Source organism: Schistocerca cancellata, chromosome 3, assembly GCF_023864275.1.
Source record: "Schistocerca cancellata isolate TAMUIC-IGC-003103 chromosome 3, iqSchCanc2.1, whole genome shotgun sequence".
Taxonomy (NCBI): Eukaryota; Metazoa; Arthropoda; class Insecta; order Orthoptera; family Acrididae; genus Schistocerca; species Schistocerca cancellata.
In genome coordinates this window covers 262,305,740-262,310,473 of record NC_064628.1, presented here as the reverse complement: position 1 = coordinate 262,310,473, position 4,734 = coordinate 262,305,740, and the positions used below count along the sequence as shown (strand labels likewise).

The following is a 4,734-nucleotide window of genomic DNA, read 5'->3' as shown; positions in this document are numbered from 1 at the left end:
ACCAACGGCGTCGTGGGTAAGCATTGGACTATCAAGCGAGCGAGCCGTGTTCAAAATTTCCTCGTGCCATTTACTTTTTTTTTCCCACAACATTATGAACTGTCCGTCCGTTCATTGAAATGTTTCTTCTATTTCTGTAGTCTTGGCAGTTGACATATTATACACTGGTTATAGAATATGAGTCATGTATTAAGAATATGTTACCGTCGCAAGTAAATGTGATGTGAGAGCAGGCGAGATACCATGCAGACGTCCCACAGAAATGAAAACAACAAATAAACGGATGTGAACTATGTTACAACAAGGGAGTCAAGACTTCCAAGACGGAACGCAACTTCAGAACCGTTAAAAAATATGTTTTGACAGAGAACAGAGAAACTGTGTAATGTGTAACTGTTGCGTTCATTTGTGGCAGCTTATGTGACAAACTGTTATATTTTCATCATTTCCTTGGGAGTGATAACATTCACATTCATACAGAAACCTAAACCGGGGAAAGAGCCATATCTCACTCACTTACCAGTCATACAAATTGGTGTCGATAAGAGATTCCTACATATGACACACTAATGTGACTAATGCCGTGTATGACACACCAGACGTGTTTACCGGTGGAGGATTCGGTTGACTTGTCACCTTGTCATCAAACATTTGTGGTTCCCATTCGAAAGCCCTATCTAGATAAAGTACAATTAGGTTCTGTAAAGGTATCTCAGAAACTAAACAAACAAAAGTTTTGAAACTTCTAGGGGCCAGATTTTTTTTCCTTTAATTTTCAGTTCTATTTTCCTGACAAAATGTTAAAAAATCTCTAGTCATGTTAAAAATAGCTTCCGGCGATGCAAAATATATATATCTGAGAACATCTTAAAAATTTCTACTTCCTATATTGAGGAATTACTGGGAAAAATGTACTCATGAAACAGAGTCCAAAGCTGAGACATCAAAACTTACCTGCTGCATAGCTTGAATCATAAGGATCCTATTCATCTTCCAATTGTACGTTCCTCTTGGCTCCTTTTTCAGTTTGTCTTGCATCCTTATTGCACATCTTTAGCTTGTCTTCTGCATTTCCCAGTCCCTCACTATCCAAATTTTCCGTCACTTTAACAATCCGAGAGCCTACACCTAATCTTTGACATTGCACCACTTCGCATTTACTAATGTTGCCTCGATTGAAAGTAACAATGGCATCATATGCCCAAAAGTGTAAAGTGTATGTGCCCAAAAACACATTTTTGGGTAAGCGAGCTCAAATACATTGTTCACAAACTCATTTGTACTCTGTGTCCTGCCAGGCACACACTTTCGAAGTACAATAGATCAGTTTTCGTGAAGTTTTTGAATATTGACTTAATTGCTTCCATAACTGCAGTAGACAGACTATTTCGATGATTATATTTTTCACCTGTTATTAGTCCCTTATTTTACTAGAACCATTTTTCCACACCTGCCTGGCACAGTCCATCTTGAGGTTCGTCACTGTTGGACACCAATGAAAATAGCTGCCCATGCAGCTTTCGTCATTGATTCTACATGATGAGTATTCTGTATAATTGCTAAACCATAACGATCTAGGAGTCTCCTTATAGCTGGCGTCGTCAGTCTATCCTTGCCGCCAATTGGTTCAAAATGCTTCAAATGGCTCTGAGCACTATGGGACTTAACATCTGAGGTCATCAGTCGCCTAGAACTTAGAACTACTTAAACCTAACTAACCTAAGGACATCACACACTTCCATTCCGGGGGCAGGACTCGAACCTGCGACCGCAGCAGTAGCGCGGTTCCGGACTGTGGCGCCTAGAACCGCTTGGCCACAACGGCCGGCGCCATCAATTGGTTTCCCATCAATAAGGCAAGTTTTCCCTAGTGATGATTTCATTCTTTGAAGACGGGACTCCATCGCCTTATGCACATGCGTCCCTCCCCCCCCCCCCACCCCCCCTCCCCCCGCCCCCAGTTTCCTTATGTCTACCCTTTCCGATATGGTTTGGTTGTTACGTCTCAGTTTGACAGCTGCGGCTGTGGCCATATTGACTTCTAGCCGACAAATTCTTGTTCGAGCAATTATTTAAAAACAAAATAAAATACTTCTAGTGGCACTATTACCAACATTTAAACACTATCTCAAACGTAAAATTCAGAACCAAAGCAAAGAAAATAATTTTTTGAGAGAAATGTCCTTCTGTTCCCACTTCATGTCCTGTCAACAGCGTAGTCACAAGAGACGGAGCACATCCTCGCATTACGAAAGAGAGGGAAACGCCCTTTCAAAGGAACGATCCCGGCCTTTGCCAATCAGAAAACATGTACTTTCTTGTAATTGATTACGAACAGACAGCATCAAGAGGACATTTTGACTGTTATGTATAAAGTATTTAATCACAATGGTCATCTATTGTAATTTATAATGAAAAGGTATGTAGCATTTAAAAAAGTGTGTTAAAGATAAGTGTACTTATTTTATAAATTAACCTTGATGATTTCCATCTCCTTATTTACTTGAATGATAATTATTTTGTGTTAGTTCATCGCCAGAAATTACGATCACGCTGATGGGCCGAACGCAGCATGGGGCAGAAGGAACATTATCGTTTTCCTATTATTTCTGAATCAACTTTTTTTAAATTGTGTAGTGTTGCATTTCTTTTAAAGTCTATAAATCTTCTGGTCCCTTAGTGTTGTTTCGGGTATGAGTACATCGTGACTACAAAAATGCACAGAAATGATAATTTCTTCCGAACTAACTCAAATATATCAATATGCTGCTCTTATTCATGTATTTAATGTTCAACGTATGTTATTATAATAGTGTAATCAATCCCTGATTCTGTTGCCAAGTGGCCCACCAAAATATTTACTGTTTCGACATTTTTCAGTATATATATGAATGCATTGGAAATCTTGGAATGCTGCCTATGATTAAAATGCGCACATAGCATACCAACTAACGTCAGGCAAATTTATGTCGGCAGTTAATGTTCTTCGAGCAGTTAAGCGCAAATTAACTGTGGAAAAGAACTCCGTCGACGAAATATTCTGACCTAATCATCTCGACACTTTGAGTTTCTTGTAGTTCCTCCGTATCCAGTTACAGGCTTCACTGTTCATAGCAACCATATGGTGCACTCGAACTGTACGGAAGGCCGTACTGAAATCGCTGTCTTTTTATTCATCACCTCGATGTCTGGTAGCGCTGTTAGCGGAACGAAGAGAATTCTGTATGAAACAGTATTGGCTCTGAGCACTATGGGACTTAACTGCTAAAGTCATCAGTCCCCTAGAACTTCGAACTGCTTAAACCTAACAAACCTAAGGACATCACACACATCCATGCCCGAGGCAGGATTCGAACCTGCGACCATAGCGGTCGCGCGGTTCCAGACTGTAGCGCCTAGAACCGCTTGGCCACTCCGGCCGGCTAAAACAGTATTAATGAATAAAAAACGCATGCTCTATATTTGAATCAAATGATGCTGAAAAATATTTAGAGTTTTCGTTAAGCCTCTTTAGGATAGTCACTGGAGGAGGGAAGAGTATCAAGTGACTAGAAAAAGTCACAGGTCAGTTTCGGTTTCAAGACGGGACGTCGTACTGACGCACAAAACACTGTTTCGTTGATTTCAGTGTGTTCTGTAAGTTTGGAGTACGTTTTAGGCTTGAGTTTTATGACCTTTCTAGAGAGTGAAAATCGTCTTTCCAGGAATCAACATGTATTCCGTAATCTGCTATGGAGTAAAATTCAGGTAACTCTGTTAGTCCCCGAGACCCGGAAGACACTAGATTCAGGCGACCATGTGTACCCTGACTTTTGGAAGGCATTTGACACTGTTCCGCTATATCGGCTAATGAAGAAACTACGGGAGTATGGAATTTCAGACTGACTCTATGATTACATTAGGTAGCAACGGCCTTGCCGCAGTGGATACACCGGTTCCCGTCGGATCACCGAAGTTAAGCGCTGTCGGGCGTGGCCGGCGCTGGGATGGGTGACCATCCGGGCCGTCGTGTGCTGTTGCAATTTTTCGGGGTGCACTCAGCCTCGTGATGCCAATTGAGGAGCTACTCGACCGAATTGTAGCGGCTCCGGTCACAGAAAACCATCCATCATAACGACTGGGAAAGCGGTGTGCTGACCACACGCCCCTCCTACCCACATCCTCATCTGAGGATGACACGGCGGTCGGATGGTCCTGATGGGCCATTTGTGGCCTGAAGACGGATTGCTTGTGCTATGATTACATTGAAGTCTACCTTGCAAATGAAACACATAATGTCTTGTTAACAGAGAGGAATCTTCAGACGTAAAAGTAACTTGGGCCGTACCACACGAAAATGCTATAGAATCTTGATAAATGTCATGTTACCGCCTTGAGGTGCCGGTACATTACTTTATTTATACAACCAGTTTCAGTCATCTGACCATCATCATTTACTACATACCAAATAAAATAATATATATGCAACATTACAGGCTTAAACTGTCATCAATCTGTTGACTGATGTCAAAGTTAACACTAACACACACATAATGGAATGTCATGTACACACAAAAAAGTATTTACAGCATCATGTTAGGTCAGATATAAAAATCGTTATCGTCAGATGAAAAGGCCATGAATAAGACACTGAAAATGACTGTATATGATAACCCAATGAAGTGACTCATCACGAAAACCACGTACCATAAAGACGTAAATGGTTCAAATTTGTACAGAGTTGCCTGTCATCAT

The 4,734-nt window shown here is 41.1% G+C and overlaps 1 pseudogene; it reads left to right on the top strand.

The window, feature by feature from the left end:
• The first annotated feature begins 3,904 nt into the window (after window positions 1-3,904).
• On the top strand, window positions 3,905-4,022 carry LOC126177693 (5S ribosomal RNA; annotated as a pseudogene).
• Window positions 4,023-4,734: the final 712 nt, after the last annotated feature.